Source organism: Schistocerca serialis, chromosome 7 (assembly GCF_023864345.2).
Source record: "Schistocerca serialis cubense isolate TAMUIC-IGC-003099 chromosome 7, iqSchSeri2.2, whole genome shotgun sequence".
Classification (NCBI taxonomy): Eukaryota; Metazoa; Arthropoda; class Insecta; order Orthoptera; family Acrididae; genus Schistocerca; species Schistocerca serialis.
Window position 1 is genome coordinate 398,295,527 of NC_064644.1, and position 18,899 is coordinate 398,314,425.

At 42.4% G+C, this 18,899-nt stretch overlaps 1 non-coding gene across 1 annotated transcript; it reads right to left on the reverse strand.

Annotated features, from left to right (window-relative positions):
* Nucleotides 1-2,616: 2,616 nt before the first annotated feature.
* Nucleotides 2,617-2,691, reverse strand: Trnas-cga (transfer RNA serine (anticodon CGA)). Its single transcript has one exon. It is a non-coding gene; the product is annotated as a tRNA-Ser (tRNA).
* Nucleotides 2,692-18,899: the final 16,208 nt, after the last annotated feature.

Below are 18,899 nucleotides of genomic sequence, written 5' to 3' on the forward strand. Positions count from 1 at the left end.
TACTCCAATTACATGTACTCATTGCTAGCAAGGTATCGGTAGATCTGTGCAATAAAATAGATTACCTGACGTTTAGGTCGATGTAATCTATAATGAAAGTAACTACTAGTAGGCAGCAGAAACAAAAAGGATACTTAATCAATTTCCACAAACACTGTTGTTAACTGTTAATTCAGGTGGGCGGCGTCTACTTGGAGCACCACAGTCACGTCTGCTTATTGTGAAGGTAGCCTTTCTGGAAGCCGATGCCTAACTGGCTAAAAGGGTATGGAATAGCGTCGGACGTTGTCGGTAAAGAACATGAGAAAGGGGTCGAGCATCTCTTGCATTTGAAGGATCAAGTCGGTGTATTATGCAAACATGTACTCAACCATGTTGCCCTACCACTCACAGACTACCCAGCAAGCATATGTGAAGATGGTATCTATTCTTTCGAACATGTCCGAATGAGTGTAACGGGCAGGGGCACTAAGAATGTAGTGCGTGGACACTGAGTTGGGAATGTGGGTCTAATGGGGAGCGTGCAAGGGGTAAATCCCTGCGGTTGCGCTATCCTCTGTGCTCTTGGTGGCTCAGCCGTGATACCGTGCGGACGGGCTCGGCGCGCCGGGCAGTGCTCCGCAGGTGTTGTTGTTTACCCGCTACCGCTCGGTTGCGTCGTTGAACTGCCTTATAGTACCGGTACCGACCCGCTATGGCGTTCTCATATCGACAAGCTACAATCAAACTAACGTTCAACGCATCGTACACGAGACCGGAGGCCCATGAAATTGAACGGTTTCTTCGAAACATCATGCACATACAACCGCGAGAACTGATTTTGTCTATTGTATCCAGCACAGTGTACCTCAGACTGATTGACGAAGCGGCCTGCGACAGACTCCTCCAACGATCTGCAAACGGCTTTCGCTTCTGCCACGCAGAAGGTAATGTGAGCGTGGTAGGAGTTGACCATGCCGGTCTGGCGTTGCGTACCGTGCGCATCTTTGAACTACCGTTCGAAGTTCCTGCCAACCTTGTTGTTGATGCGCTGCGGCCATATTGCACACTTCTGAGCCACACAGAGGAGAAATGGAACACATTCGAAAAGTACCCTGTCCTTAACGGGTTACGACAAGCAAAAACAGACAAAATGTCTGATGGGATAACCGCAATCAGTGGTTTTACAATGTTACTTATACTCCGTTTTGATTGCAAAAATTTTTATGCACATGACCGGTTTCGGTTCCTCTAGATCTGCAATTTCGGTTACAGGAGTAACCCGTCCACACACAGCAACCTTCACATGCTGTGTCACATGTGATAGAGCGTCTGCCATGTAAGCAGGAGATCCCGGATTGGAGTCCCGGTTGGGGCACACATTTTCAACTGTCCCCGATGATGTATATCAATGCCTGTCGACAGCTTAGGGTCTTGATTTAATTATCATTTCAACCCAGCAATTTTTTTCAGTCGGCTGTAGCATGGAACCGGACGTTTCTGGACATGCGTTCCAATTCAAAATATTCTCTACTCAGTGCGCTCTACAAGTCCTAGACGTTTGTGACGGGAATTTCCGAACACCCTGCATAATGTCAACAATCTCAACACTCACATTTATAGGCTAATGTGCAAAGTTCGCCATTTTCTTGCAACAAGTCACATGCGCATTCAACAAAATGCCTAGCTCTTGATAATCTGTAGTTGAAAATTGTTTTGAGGTGGCAAGTCTCTTTATCGAAACTCTCTTAAGAGGTTTTCACATACTGCAAATGCCTCCTCAGCCGTAAACACAGAGTGTACCAGGAGGAATGTTCAATATTCAGGGACGCAACAGAAACGATCATATGAAGCAAAAAGGTCCAGTAATCATTGGATCTCAAATGCGTACGTTGAGGGCTATGAGCACTTCTTCATCTTCGATACTGTGAAACAAATCTGTTCTGTAGCAAAGTGGTAGTGCGGACCAAAAGAAGAAAAATTGTCTAGTGAAAATGGGCTGCAAAATGCATACCTTAAGAGCTATGAACATTTGTTCAGTAGAAGAGATGTGTTTCACTGTCGCGAAGATGGGCAGGTGCTCATAACTCTTAAGGTGTGCGCCTGAGAACACATGTTAACTGAACTTTTTTTGCGTCAAATGATCGTTGCCTCCATATCCCTGAATACTGACGGTACCTATCGCTCACACTGTATAAGCGGAAGAAGTGTACAGGTAGGACAGTTAGCAGGTTTCTGCTGAGACCAGTTTAATTTAGGTATCTAAATTTTTTTCTCTGGATCGGTTGCTTTGAACAAATTTGAATCTCCTTCGTGTCTTTAGCATCCCACATCAGTATATCTGAAACAGTAATTACTAACTGCCACAGCTACTAGAACAATTCCTGTTCACCTTATTTCTTTTAGAATTGTCAGTTTTTGCTATAGATAACAGTCTGTCGAAAGAATTAACTGACATTCGATAATACTCAAAACTGTATCTGAATATTCCTTTTGTTCCTATGTAGGAAAACGAACATTTCTTTATTGACTTCTCACATACTTGTATGGTAGGTTCACCATTTCCTCTGTTGTCAAAAAGCAGAGACGACGAGAGAGTAGTAAACGTAGTGAAACTTCCTGGCAGATTAAACCTGTGTGCCCGACCGAGACTCGAACTCGGGACCTTTGCCTTTCGCGGGCAAGCGCTCTACCAACTGAGCTACCGAAGCACTACTCACGCCCGCTACTCACAGCTTTACTTCTGCCAGTACCTCGTCTCCTACCTTCCAAACTTTACAGAAGCTCTCCTGCCATGTCTCCGCATATCCTTTCTTTCAGGAGTGCTAGTTCTGCCTGGTTCGCAGGAGAGCTTCTGTAAAGTTTGGAAGGTAGGAGACGAGGTACTGGCAGAAGTAAAGCTGTGAGTACCGGGCGTGAGTCGTGCTTCGGTAGCTCAGTTGGTAGAGCACTTGCCCGCGAAAGGCAAAGGTCCCGAGTTCGAGTCTCGGTCGGGCACACAGTTTTAATCTGCCAGGAAATTTTCATATCAGCGCACACTCCGCTGCAGAGTGAAAATCTCATTCTAGTAAACGTAGTGCTAAAACTGAATTGGTATGCAACGAAACACTGTCCACCATTGTTCTCGAGAAATGCATGTCTGGTGCCTGTACCTGGCCATCTGACTGCCAGTGCACGGTAGTTTTTCCTTATATGTGTGGCCGACACACCTGCTAAAATCCCTACCGCGTTTTTCCCAGCTCGAATACCGCTGGAAAATTGCACGTGTGGCCGTAGCCTAAAGACTGCTGTACGCGACGTAGCAACTCATGGTCTTGTGGTTAGCGTTGCTGACCCATTGCGGACCTGAAAGTTGGACGTCTATGATTCAGCTGTGTGCATACACAAACTCTTGAGTCTGAGATATTATTATGGCGAGTAGTAGCGAACGAGCAGTTGTCGAGGGGAGTCAGAAGCGGGGTGGGGGGAGAGAAGCGACATGAGAGACCGCAACCTGCCGTGATCTCGCTAGTAGCGTCGAAGGAGACTTTGGTATTAATTGAGGATTTTTTGGAAATGTGTCTTTTCGCTGCACGTAATTGTTGCTTGCTTACGCCCTGGAGGGTTTTTGTCAGATACGTGTATGGATACACTCAGAGTAATATCCGTATTTTTGGTGTGGCCAGAAACGTGTTTATTGAGTATAGACATTGTGCAATAATTAAAAGTCTGTGTAAAGTTTGTCAGCATTTAAATCATCAATTTTCTGACTATAGTTAATAAAAGTTTTTATCGGTTTCTTTCATTTTTCTTTACATCTTTTAAAACGTTAGTTGACCAAACCTCTCCTGATCATTCAGTTTCTATGTATAAAAGTATGGCAGTAATTGTTGCAATTAGTCCAAGCATTACATTATGCATGGATCGCAGTACTGCTTTTTGAAAAATTTTAGCATGCTGATGATCACGCAGTTGCAGCGGCAAGAAGAGGTAAGTTGTCTGTTGCATACTGGAACATTGCGGAAAAGATGTTAGGAGACGTTAGAGGATATTTTAAAACTCGTAGTCAGATGGTTGAGAGTTGATTTCTTTAAAGTTCGTGGGAAGAGTAATTATTTTGTGTTCAAATAATTGTTCTCAATCAGAATACCATTATTGTCAGGAACGTCACAAACACACACACACACATCTCCGTACAACTTGCAAAGTTTCAGAGCCTCGGTTTGATGTCTATCTGGGCTGGGAATTTTCTCTGTTCGGGAATAAGTATGTGTGAGTCGGATAGCAGTGTATGTTCTGGGACAGGTAGACATCCGACGGCGCATCATTTCCGGTGAGCGCCTTTTCCAAAACACCTTGACTGGCATCGAGAAAATTTGCAGGATCTCGGTAGCCTCTAAAACAATGTTCGTCAAACTGCGATCATTGGCTGTATTTTATAATACGAGGGAAGATTATTACCAAAGAGTTTAATAGGAAACAAAACAAAAAGATCACTAATGAACTTATATCTTTTACCTATCTTCTTGTATAGTCACCATAGTTCTCAACTCGTTTCTCGCATCTTGGTACTAGTTGAAAACATGCCCTGTTCATAGAAGTCCGTTTGGATGGAGTATAGCCATCTGCGGATTGCTGATTTCACTTCCGCATCTATCACAAAGCACTGACTGGCCACGAATTTCTTCACGGGAACAAAGAGATGAAAGTGTGACGGTGCAAAGAAAAGCAGCAACTTCGGGCGCGAGTATTATCATGAAGAAGTTTGACACCGTCAGCATTAATGTTGTGGCATTTATCACTTATGGGACAACGCAACTTAACAAAAGTTTTAATGTAGGCTGCAGCGTTCCCAGTGGTCCTGTATTCAGCAAGTCCACCAATAACACACCATATATAGCACAGAACACTGTCACAAGTACTTTCCTAGCAGACTAAGTTACTTTGTATTTATTTCGTACTGGGGAACCAGCATGTTTACACTCCATAGAGGCCTGCTTGGTTTCGGGCGTGTAGTGGTACGCCCACGACTCATTTCCAGTGACGATTCCGTTCAGAAAGTGATGCCCTTTTGCGGCGTAACGAGTTAAGTGATCCAAGCTTATCATCATTCACTGGCCCTTCTGGTTGTCCGTCAGGAGCTTAGGCACCCAACAAGTACTAACTTTACGAAATTTCATCGTGTCATGAACAATGTTGTAAACCGCACAACAAGAAATGTCGAATTGCCGCGATAAGTTTCGCAGTTGCACACGGATTTCTTTCAAAATTTCTGCCTCAAGGACTCCAACATACTGCGGGGTTGCAGCTGTTATAGGCCGCCCGGAGCGTGGCGAATCATTAAGATTAACACGGTGCTCTCAGAAGAACGCACACCACCTGCAGACGTCGCTACGGTCCACACAATCGTCCCCATACACGCCCTGCATATCACTGTGAATTTCACTCGGTTTATGTCCTTTGGCCCACTAATATCGAACTACACTTCCCTGCTCTTCACAAGTTGACGACAGTATCATGCGCGCCATGTTCGTTTCATAGTTCAGGCTTCTTTTGCTAGAGCTGCACATGAAAGCAAAATACCCTCTGTAGCACAGACTTCGAACTATATCGTCGTGAAATTTCGACATTCCAGCTGCTATATTAATAGAACAAAAAATTTTTGTGCGTTACATTCCGATCCTCCCTCGTAAAATGTCTTTAGAAACTAACAGCCGAACTCAAAAACGCCAGCTGACTAAGAGCCTCTTCAGAATGTACCTTTGCTCCTCAGTAACAAACAAAAATAGCTACAGTAATATTTTAAGATGTGCTTAATTATTTGACGTTGGTGAAATCGTCAGTGAACTAAAAAGGAGATGGCCGCTTACGTAATGGTCAGAGGTGTAAGTAGCGCGACCGCTGGAGAGGGGAGGGGATGGGGGGAAGGGGGGTAGGGGAGAGGAGGGGGGGTTTTGGATGATGTAATGGGGGCGTGCGTTATTGTTTGTCTTTCAGTACTGACAACTCACTGGCGTGCGTCACTCGTACCTGTAGAAATGGTTCAAATGGCTCTGAGCACTATGGGACTTAACATCTGAGGTCATCAGTCCCCTAGAACTTAGAACTACTTAAACCTAACTAACCTAAGGACATCACACACATCCATGCCCCAGGCAGGATTCGAACCTGCGACCGTAGCGGTCACGCGGGTCCAGACTGAAGCGCCTAGAACCGCACGGCCTCACAGGCCGGCGTCCCTGTAGAGTGCTATGGTATAAATTTTGACACGAAAGTAACACGCATTCGTGAAATGTACATTACAGAGACGGTCATGGTCAAACGCAGTACTTATTTTTTTCAAGGAACATTAAATTAATGAAGGCTATTTAATACAATGCAGTGAACACTTGTGATCATGCATCATATTACATAATGTTTTTAAATATAACTACAACTACTGTTGTTAATCAATTGATCTTCCTTGCCGCTTACAATTGTTCCACTTGTATCTGTTTAGTCACCAGCAAATAATTTTCTTTGTTTTCAAACAGTGATCTCCAGCAATATAAACACGTACATGAATGTATAAACACCTGAGGATGGGCACAAGCCCGAAACCGGTCGTGAGACGAGTGAATAATCATTTCTTATGCAGTTCGCGTGTTATGGTAGAAGCTACCCACTTTCATGACTTGCAAGCTGTAGTGCTCCAAGAAGGCAGCGCACTGTCATATTGGAAGAGGAAGTGCTTCATCAAGTTGAAGAGAACCAATCGACGAGTACTCGACCCACTGCATGTGACTTGCATGTGTCTTACTCGTCTGTATGGCGTGTTCTGCATGAACAGCAACTTCACCCGCTGTAAGGTGTATGCTTCGCCGACGATGGGCGAAGCATGACAGAATCTCTGACCAGAGAGTAGTTTTATTGTTAGTTGTTGCTTGTAGCAGTCAGTCTGCGCTTGACTGCGCGAGTGGACAGTACTAGTCTGCGCGAGTCGACAGTAGTAGTCAGTCGGATACAATAGTAGTCGGTCGGCTTTAGTAGCGAGTGGACGGTAGTAGTCTGCGGGAGTCGGCATGCGTCGGCTGTGTGCTCTGGTCGCGACTCTGGTCAGGACTCTGGAGGATGAGTATTGTTGTAGAAGGTAAAGAAGCAGCCTTGCGCTTTTTTAATAATGTATGTTAATTGTAATTTAATTTGTTCAGAAAAAATGCCCCAATAATAATTTTTTTATAAAGTAACTCTTTTAAAGAAAAGTATTCATTTCAATTTGAAGAATTTTTCCACTCTTTTGAAGAAGAAGCATTCATTTCAATTTAAAGAATATTTCCTATGCATTCCTTCCAAGAATATATATATATATATATATATATATATATATATATATATATATATATATATATATATATATATATACGCCAGCATTGCACGAAGCTGTGTCGATAAATAAGAGCAGATATATAGTTGCAGTTTTTATTGAGGTAAGAATTTTGCTTTTGTTATTCAGAATACAGGGCCGAAGGTCAGCGCTGCTGTCCTTATTAAATTTACCAGATATTATTATTTCTGTTAGGAGGTTACATTTCGTTCATGGTTCATTATTTAATCAATATTATTGTGAGGTTTATGGTCAATTATCATTTCCATTTATCAATTTTGTGGGGAGTTCACGCATGGTTCCATTTCACATTTTTTATTTAACATATTTTTGCTGGGAGTTTACGCTTGGCTCCATTTCCATTTCAAATTTTCATTTAATTAAATTTACGTGTGGAGAGGTTACACTTGGCTCCATTTTCTTGTTTTTCATTTAACATTTCTGTGGGGAGGTTACGCCGTATCACCCTCAGAAGGTACGCGTCATGCTCTCGGCGGTTTTGTGCCACGTCTCAATTTCTGTACCTGATTTTTACACCATTTTGCGGATTTTTCTCAGTTTCCAAGACGAATTTTATTCACTGACGAAGCGCATTTCGACAGGGAAGATGAAATTTGTGGTAAGGATTCATGGGACCAAACTGCCGAGGTCATCGGTCCCTAACCTAACGCACTACTTAATCTCACTTAAAGTAACTTATGCGAAGGACGACATACATTCACATCCATGCCCGAGGGAGGACTCGAACCTCCGACGGGGAAAGCCGCGCAGACCGTGGCAAGACGCCTGAGACCGCGCGGCTACCGCGAGCGGCTCAGAGAAGATGAGACGGTGCAAGCAAGGGTGAGGTTGTAGCTCTGTCAATAAAGTCAAACATTCTACAGTTTTCATTATCTACAAACCGGTCTCTCGTTGGGAGAAATGGGTTCTTCACGTTATGTTCAGAAATCAGTATGTAGACACGAAGAATAAAGATGTACAAAGTTAATAAAGTTTACTTTATTTAGAAATCTTTAACAGTTTTCACGTAAAATATTCGGAAGCACTACTTTTCAGCTTGCCCTCATAGATTTGCCTTTCTCCATATTGGATATAATACCCCCTTAGAATTCATCTGAACTGGCAACCGGCTCGGTGTCCTGATGTTTAATGTCGTAAATAAAAAAGTTGGACATCAAATTTTTCTGTACACAAGAGACTTCCAGAAGTGGAAGTAATTATGCAAGCCAGTGGACGGCTGTAAGACTAACTGCGGGTTGAACATGGACTTGTTGTATTACTTCACTCACTCTTTGCAGCCATACTAATGCGCACTGCTGTTTATAATGATGAATAGCTCCGCGATGAACATCAGTCTCATTGTGCTCACATCGTCTGTGGATACCTCACATATTTCACCAAAACTTAGCTTCCTTGTTTCATTCTTGTTGTGCCTAGGAGGTAAAAAAAAGGATATCGATGTCAACAAGTTTTTACGTAGTACTGTTGCCGATAACACTACGAAGCATCATGAAGGTTGTATGTGCAACACCCTTACACCTTGGGTTTTGTAAGAGGCCAGTTAACGATAGCAAATCTCACATGACAGATTCCAGGAAATATGCTAAGCTTACGCTCTTATCGCCGAAATCATTTTTGTTTGTTGCTTAAGAATTTACGTCAGCGAAGACCGATAAAACTAAGTTAGCACACTGGAGATCGACAGAGCTGTGGCTTGTTGGTATGGATTACAGACTTCATTTCATGCGTTTGCTAAAGTCATTTTGAATCTTTCGATCGCGCACTTTTGGTGAAGTAGATGAGAGTCTGAGTTCCTCCCAGGCAGATCTGTAAAAACGTGCAAAACTTACAAACTCGCCAGACAGTTCGGTACTTGAATTCCTTTCCGTAATACTATGACCACAGATGATTTAACCCCAGAAGGTGCAGTAAGTACCGTGTTTCCAGACGAGCCACCCTCTTGTTTACCTAGTAAACTAGCAGTTTTCCTTAGCTTTTTCTTTCCCTTTATCTAACCATTCGTTTAGTTGTATCCATTTGTTCTCGTATTTTCGCAACTTATGCTAGATTCTATGTCCAGTGAATACTCTCTTCAGAAATTCTGATTTCCTTGTCACCTTACCAACCCACCATTTCGTATTTGGTATTATTGCATTTCGCTACGCTATAGTAATTTTGACTCAGCTGTCAAATCGGTCACGTGCTTCTCTGAACACCGAGCGAAATGATGCAGTAGTTAGCACACTGGATTCGCATTCGGGACGACGACGGTTCAAACCCGTGTCCGGTCATCCTGATCGGTGATTTCCTTAAATCGCTTCAGGCAAATGCCGGGATGGTTCCTTTGAAAGGGCACGGCCGACTTCCTTCCCTACCCCTCCCTAAACCGATCGGACCGTTGACCTCGCTGTTTGGTCCGCTCCTCCAAACCAACCAAACAACCTTCTCTGAACAGTATTGTAACACGACTATATAACCATGGGTCCACCTTGCTTGAAAATAAACTGGTTCTTCCCTCACTTACAGAAATTATGCTGCAATTTTACTTTTTATATTTCCTTGTTTTATGTTATTTATTTCTCAAGTGATACACTTTTCAAAAGAATTAGGGGAACGTGACTTTAAGCGTGTGCCATACTCTATTGACCAATAATTGAAGACTGAGTAAGTTACCAAATTATATCCTTATCTTTCAAGAATTCAGTACACAACAAACAACCATTACATTCTCTTTTGTTAACGCAGCAAGAACCAAGATGGAAACAATTGTTCATCCCGTCATCTCGGGTGCTTTCTTTGGACTTTGAGAGTTTCGATAAAGTGTATGCCCTCCGTGAGAGTTTATCACCGTGCCTACGTGGCACGCTTCATGTAAATCTGTGGAGGCCTCATTGCGATATCCCTTCCTATTCTCCAACGAGAGCCCTTGAGAGTTCTTGTAGAGTCTGTAGTGGAATAGGACGACCGCGAACACGTCTGGTGGTTGGTTGGTTGATTCGGGGGAGGGGACCAAACAGCGAGGTCATAGGTCCCTTCAGATTAAGGAAGGATGTGGAAGGAAATCGGCCGTGCCCTTTCACAGGAACCATCCCGACATTTATCTGAAGTGATTTAGGGAAATTACGGAAAATCTAAATCAGGCTCGCAGGATGCGGTTTGAGACGTCGTGCTCCCGAATGCGAGTCCAGTGTGCTAACCGTTGCGCCATATCGCTCAGTAAATACGTCTGTCAAGCACATGCTCGGTGGGGCATAAACCGCAGGCCCTTCCGTTACGCCCACGTCCTTGGTAACGTCCGCCACGTAGGCTCTGGCACTATCGTTCGTGAGGACGAACTCATGCCACCACCGTATGCAGCACCCACTACATGGTCCAACAGGATCTGTACGATATACTGTCTAGCAGTAAAGGGACCGTGGACCAGGACAAGATCTGTACGGTTGTCAACACTGATGCCTCCCCACACAGGCACAGAACCTTGGCTGAATTTGTCGATTTCCTGGACAATATTTGGCAGGTACCGCTCACCATAATATCCCACGCACGAACTTGGCCAGTACCTTGCGTCAGAGGAAGTCTGGACTCGTCTGTGAATAATACGTTCCGCTAGTCACGAAGTTTCCATTTGATATGGGATCGGCCGAACCGAAGGTGAGCTGCGAGATGTTATCGTATGAAGCGGAAAATTCAGACACGATCGCTGGGTCGTAAGGTCCTTATTCGCAACTTGTTCCTTACAGTTTAACTGGATACAGCGGCTGGAGTGGCCCTTCTAAAATCGTCTCACAGTGCTCTCGCGGTACCTGTACGACGTCGCAGAGCAGAGATGTTCAGATATCGGTCTTTACATGGGTTATAATGCATTTCCTTTACTTTACGTCTATGGTCACAATTTTTTTTGTCATAAGACAAAACATGTCCTAATGTACATGTTGTTATAAAACAGATCTGAAGATGGCCATTATCGACCGAAACCGTAGTCTAATGACAAAACATTTGTGACTATAGACGCAAAGTAAGGGAAATATATTCTATATTCGGGCCCCTGTTTTATTCGCGACCATGTCGCAGCTTGTGGGATTATAATGCGTCGGCAACCTTCTCCAACTCGCCTTGTGTACTGACTTGTCTCTCTGTAGCGCGTCCACAACCTGTGGATGACAGATGGAGACACACTGGCATCTGCAGTAGCACGAGGGAAACTCCATCCTTCTTAGATCAAAGAGACTGAGCTTGCAAATTGTTCTGCACTAAGATTAGATTAGATTAGATGTACTTTTCGTCGCAATTGATCCATAGTGAGGAGATCCTTCAGGATGTAAAAAGTCAGAAAAATTAGTACACACAATAAATGTTTACAATGAAAAATAAATACTATTGATATTAAAAAGGATACACTTTCCATTGTTCCTCAGAATTGTGTCTATTTGGTTACGAACCGGCTTTCGACTTCTCAGGCCATCTTCAGGTGACAACTGAATGTCGCAAACACAGATATAAACATGATCTGCGGGTTACACAGATATTATTCGCACAGATGATACAAAAATGACAAAGTCTTTATGTAGGAACATATTACAATAATCACATCAACTAAAAAAGGAGAAGTAAACAAGTTTCTAGGCAGAGATACAATAGCTAATGCTGAGAAATCAAGTATTTGTAACGAAAACGTAATTTAACATGGGGGAAAAGGGAAATTGTGTCTGATCATTTAATACTAAGCATGCATTCTGTGTCGTATGTTTGTTGATTTCCGTTATTTCCATTAGGGTCATCTTTTTGGTGTTTTTGATAGAATATGGAACTTCACATGGATGGTTTTCTGCTGAAAGATGATCAGCAAAGATCGAATTATTCTTTCTTAATCGCCAGTTTCTGTCATGTTAACGTAGCCTAATTGCCACAACTCTACCTGACTGACCAATATACACTTTTTCATCCTGCTTCCAAGTGATTTTATATACACCACTCTGTGCCAGGTGTTGCATTTTGTCGTTACTGTTGAATCAAAATTTTGATACGTTTCTGATGTTATAAAATGCAGATATGTAAGTTGCGAGATTTAACTTTTTTTGCAAGATTGTCTGAAATGTTGCCAATGTATGGAATTTTACACCAGGCTTTGAAGATACTGAATGATTGCTGTTGGACAGTGTACAGCTACTGATACAGTAATCCCTGAAAGCTCCTAGCATCCACATAGCCACAAACGTGCAGTTTTCCATTCACTGGTGCATCGTCTCGTGTCCGTTCCTTTGTACAAGACAGCCTTTCAAACAGAACTACAAACCATCAAACAAATCGCTTCTTCCAATGACTGTAGCTCTGCTCTGGTTGATAATATTATACGAAAAAAGAAAATGAATAAAATTACGCCATTTCTGGACGTCGACCAATAGCAATCACTCAATAGTTTCAAAGGCTGGCGTAAAATTCCATACACCGGGAACATTTGAGACAATCTTGCAAAAAAGTTGAAGTCTCGCAACTAGATACTTGCGTTTTATAATACTAATAATGTATCAAAATTTTTATTCGATAGTAAAGACAAAATGCAATTACCGGCACAGGGTAGTGTATACGAAGTCACTTGCAGGCAGTCTGAAAAAGTGTATATTGGTTAGACAGGCACAGCTGTGGCAGTTAGACTACGTGAACTTGAGAGAAGATTAAGGAGGAATCATTCGGCCGTTGCTGATCATCTTTTAGCAGAAAACCATCCATATGATATAGAATGTGAAGTTTTACATTATGTGCTAAAAAAGGCAGAAATATGACGCTACTGGAAATAATGGAGATCAATAAACACGTGATACAGAATGCTAACATAGCATATAATAATCAGACTCAATTTCCATTTCCCCCTTGTTAACTTAAGTGTTCGCTATAAATACTAGATTCAAATGTAAATTCGTTTTATTTCTCATCATTTGTTATATGTATCTCAAAAGAAAAAACTTTGTTTACTTACCATTTTTAATTAGAACTGCTGTAATATTTCCATATGTAAACTCTTTGTCATTTTTGTATCGTCTGTGGAAATAGTATCTCTGTTAGTTGCACATCATGTTTATCTGGGTTTGTGACAGTCGGTTGTCACACGAAGATGGCCTGAGAAACCGAAAGGTGATTCGTGACCAAATAAATATAATTTTGCAGGAGGAAGAGCTATCCTTTTTAATATTCTGACCAACAATGGCATCTTCAAATCATTTCCGTTTGCGCTTTACTCCTACTACGTACTTTCTCGTATTCGTTTCCCAGCATCTTCGGGACTCAAGTTAATGAACGACTGTGGCACTCTCGGTGTTGCTTTACTGAAATTCACTGATAGATTTTTTCGGATTTCTTCCACGTTCTTTGTCATGCCCGACAAAGATTTACTATTGAAATACTACACTGACAAAATACCTGGGATACTGCCTCAGTTTTCAAACATATTGCGGTGGGATTTTTCCTGGTGTGTTTATTTATGTATTTTCCGTTTCTTTAATTTACCTTATATAGGTTAACTGAAATACCCAGATCTGTATCTGTGTAAGTGTTGCACATTTATATTTTCTGTTGTGTGGGAGCTATGCCCAGAGCAATTAATTGTATAAGTCAAAGGAAATGAGAGCTGAAGGGAAGTTGGAGGAGGGAGAAAAAAGGGGGCTGGAGAGGGATTTTATGGAATCTAATGTATGAAAATGATGACTTAGAAGACACGCGCACTAACTCATGGACAAAAAGGTATATAAAGATGGGGTGAAGAATATATGATTCCAAGCGATTAAAGTTGTTGAGATTCTGCAAGCGATTTACGAACATAGAGTAGCTGGTACGTGAATTATAAATGATGGAAACATGTGCTTTGTAGTGAAGTAGGGTGAGCAGTGTTTTAATTACTAAACAATAGTTTTATGGTGTTATAGTTTTATGGTGTTATAGTGCGTCCAATTCCTTTACATGTCTTTTCTTATTAATAACTGATCATACTTCCTCAGTTACATATCGGGTGAAGCGACCAGATATGACTGAAAAGCGGCGAGTGTGAATAAATTGAAAATATTAGACCAGTCTGTATGTTCCCTTCTGCGCTGCTCAGAATTTATTTGTACTATCCAGAAGAGTTATTTCGATGAAAGCCAAAATGTCGCCCAATAAAGACAATAGTTACGAAGGCAATATGGTTCTGACCTCAGGTGATAGTGTGTGTAATGTTGAAACAATGTGTGTATATTGCGTGTAGTGTGTGCATTGAATGTTGTGGGAAATGAATGACCAGTGTACCACTAACCTGTTAGATTACTAAATCACTTCTTTATGAAACGATATTGTACAGTAGGGATAAGCCGAATGAGGTAGCACTGTTTTATGCGGGAGGGTGGAAGCTCCAATCTTTATTCAGCCATCCTGATTTAGGTTTCTCGTGGTTTCCCTAAATTACTTCAGGCAAATTCCGGGATGTTTCCTATTATATGGCCACGCCCAACTACCTATCCCAGCCTTGTCAAACTAGACCTGTAAGTGTGTAAATGTCTATACATGTGAATTATATTATTTACGTTGTTCTTAAATTACAGTACCAAGGCATATCCAACATCTTCGTAAAAGTGATTTACGGATGAATAAAACTATTGCACTGCTACATAATTTACAATAATGATGTCACACAGTCTTGGCAAATTAGTAAAAACGGAGAAAGCAGGCTCAGCCACCTTCTAGACGATGTCCTCAGCTAGGAGAACCTTCTTTACATACACTTTTGGCCATTATAAAGCAATGTCAGCAGAAATGAACAAAATAAACAGGGTCACATGTTCATGACAAGGACCAACGTAAGGTGTAAAGACTCCTTATTTTATGTAACGAAAGCAAAATTATTTATTTAGAAGCAAACCCATAGGCGAAACTGACTGGACAGTCAATGCATTTATTGATTTTCCTGATGCTCAGGTGCTTAAAATGTAACAGTCATAATTTAAAACTTGCACGATACCTTATAGCTACAGGTTGGCTAATACCAAAAATATTTAGGAACAAATAATAAACTATCGACATGCGATATACAATTCTAGTAGAAACTATCGTATGTTATAAAGTTCACAGATACCCAATGCCGTGTATTTTATATGTGAGTTGTGAATGCAATTTACCACCAAATAAATATAAATAACACGTCAGTAAAGCAATTCTTGAAATTTTCCCGGCGTAAAGAGTGTTACATGAGCTTTCGGGATTGCAGATGACAAGACCGATATGTAGACGTCATCTGGTTGCAAACCCGAAACCACATGGTATTAAACCTGATACAATATTCCAGGAACTAATGTGAAAACACACAACATTCTCGTTCCGGTTAGTGACTAGGCGGTGTATTGTTTATATTCAGCAACTTGCGTGTGGTTTGGAAAAGTGTGTAAAGTATGTACTTTTTTAACATCGTTATATATATATACATATATATATATATATATATATATATATATATATATATATATATACTCCTGGAAATTGAAATAAGAACACCGTGAATTCATTGTCCCAGGAAGGGGAAACTTTATTGACACATTCCTGGTGTCAGATACATCACATGATCACACTGACAGAACCACAGGCACATAGACACAGGCAACAGAGCATGCACAATGTCGGCACTAGTACAGTGTACATCCACCTTTCGCAGCAATGCAGGCTGCTATTCTCCCATGGAGACGATCGTAGAGATGCTGGATGTAGTCCTGTGGAACGGCTTGCCATGCCATTTCCACCTGGCGCCTCAGTTGGACCAGTGTTCGTGCTGGACGTGCAGACCGCGTGAGACGACGCTTCATCCAGTCCCAAACATGCTCAATGGGGGACAGATCCGGAGATCTTGCTGGCCAGGGTAGTTGACTTACACCTTCTAGAGCACGTTGGGTGGCACGGGATACATGCGGACGTGCATTGTCCTGTTGGAACAGCAAGTTCCCTTGCCGGTCTAGGAATGGTAGAACGATGGGTTCGATGACGGTTTGGATGTACCATGCACTATTCAGTGTCCCCTCGACGATCACCAGTGGTGTACGGCCAGTGTAGGAGATCGCTCCCCACACCATGATGCCGGGTGTTGGCCCTGTGTGCCTCGGTCGTATGCAGTCCTGATTGTGGCGCTCACCTGCACGGCGCCAAACACGCATACGACCATCATTGGCACCAAGGCAGAAGCGACTCTCATCGCTGAAGACGACACGTCTCCATTCGTCCCTCCATTCACGCCTGTCGCGACACCACTGGAGGCGGGCTGCACGATGTTGGGGCGTGAGCGGAAGACGGCCTAACGGTGTGCGGGACCGTAGCCCAGCTTCATGGAGACGGTTGCGAATGGTCCTCGCCGATACCCCAGGAGCAACAGTGTCCCTAATTTGCTGGGAAGTGGCGGTGCGGTCCCCTACGGCACTGCGTAGGATCCTACGGTCTTGGCGTGCATCCGTGCGTCGCTGCGGTCCGGTCCCAGGTCGACGGGCACGTGCACCTTCCGCCGACCACTGGCGACAACATCGATGTACTGTGGAGACCTCACGCCCCACGTGTTGAGCAATTCGGCGGTACGTCCACCCGGCCTCCCGCATGCCCACTATACGCCCTCGCTCAAAGTCCGTCAACTGCACATACGGTTCACGTCCACGCTGTCGCGGCATGCTACCAGTGTTAAAGACTGCGATGGAGCTCCGTATGCCACGGCAAACTGGCTGACACTGACGGCGGCGGTGCACAAATGCTGCGCAGCTAGCGCCATTCGACGCCCAACACCGCGGTTCCTGGTGTGTCCGCTGTGCCGTGCGTGTGATCATTGCTTGTACAGCCCTCTCGCAGTGTCCGGGGCAAGTATGGTGGGTCTGACACACCGGTGTCAATGTGTTCTTTTTTCCATTTCCAGGAGTATATATATATATATATATATATATATATATATATATATATATATATATATATGTGTGTGTGTGTGTGTGTGTGTGTGTGTGTGTGTTGTATGCTGTACACAGTTGCTTGGAAAACCTGTAAAAGTTTTACAGCTACGCATTTCTCTCTTTGCATAATCTGGTAGAGGAAATGAATCCTTTGTTTCTAGTATAGTATCTGCGAATGTCAGTGTCATTTTCTGACTTAAATGAATTGATAATAACAAATTTAATTATAGAAAGTATATATTGTGAGGCTTTTATTATCTTTCCTAAGTGTTTAAACATACTTGGCAAGTCATACATATATGGGTTCCCCACATACAGTACAAATAATTTTATTTTGTGCAGTGAAAACTTCACATCTAAGTAACTAGCTGCCGCAAATATGTCAACACTGGAAATCAGTGTACGAAAATTTGTGAAATATGTTAACTTAGAGGTTTCTGTTGTTCAAATTTGCTGAACCCATGAATGTGTTTAGCCACAGTACAACGATTATCATACAAATGTAACACCAGAACTACGGAGCGTTTTATCCTGACTATAGAGCTCTGATGGCGTTGAAGTTTTGGTAGTTTTACTAGTAAAGGTGAAGTTTAGTGTGTGATTTCGAACTCAGAGCAAGGCGATGTGCCTAAACTAGATAATAACTTAAAATAGGGTCTACGCTTTCATCGGTTAGTGACAGTTTCTGCTAAGAACATACTTTTACCATTAGGTCAAAGATACACTTTTGCCTCATGATTCAATAAGAATACATAATTTTTTACGTAATATTCTCCAGCGAGTCATTTAACCGTTTTCTAACAACTGTGTAGTCTGGTGACTTTTATCAGTTTGATTGTTTCGACGCGAAATTCCCAGAAAAATTCGTTGGATCCTTTTAAAGGAAAGATGACCTTCTAAGGCTCTCTATGAGAGAGGTATGTCGATTGTTATTGAAACGTAGTGTCCTGTAGCATTTTGACCTTTCTAAACGGAAGTGGGTGTACTTTCAATGTGAAACCTTTAATCGCCAGGCTACTTTTGGCAAATTAAATGCCTGTGTAATGCTCTGTTCAAATAACATTGCAAGGCTTGAGGAGCAGAAGTCGTTCCGTTGCCACTCTTAGGCTTTTGTCTCAGCAGCAAAGTAACATGCCACTTCGTTGGCTCTAATGCCGATGTCTGCGAAGACAATCTCGGTGGAGTCGGCACCTTGAACCCTCGACAAGGTTTGCTGTTCCAGGTAACAGCGAAAAAGCTTGCATATTAAGCGGTCCTCACGCGTTCGATAATGTAGACAAACCGTCTGAAGGCGCATATTGACGTATTGTCAGTACTAGAAATATGGACGAGCACTCTTGATAGCCTCAAAAATATTCAGTCATACGTGCCGACCGTATGAGGTCGAGAGTTGATGGTTTGAGAATATTTGCCATTCAGACATTGACTGAGCTCCATGAACCAGCCATGCAGTATTAATGTGCACTGTTTATTTTTCAATTCTGTCTTTTCTGCGTACTTAGATCCAATTTCTGAAATAGCCTTTTAACACAAAACATTTTCAACAGGCCAATGCAGGACTAGCCATTGCATTTACTACTTTAGAACATCAATGAAGGTTTCCCCATGACACTGATTTTTTTTATTCATTTGAAAACATAGAT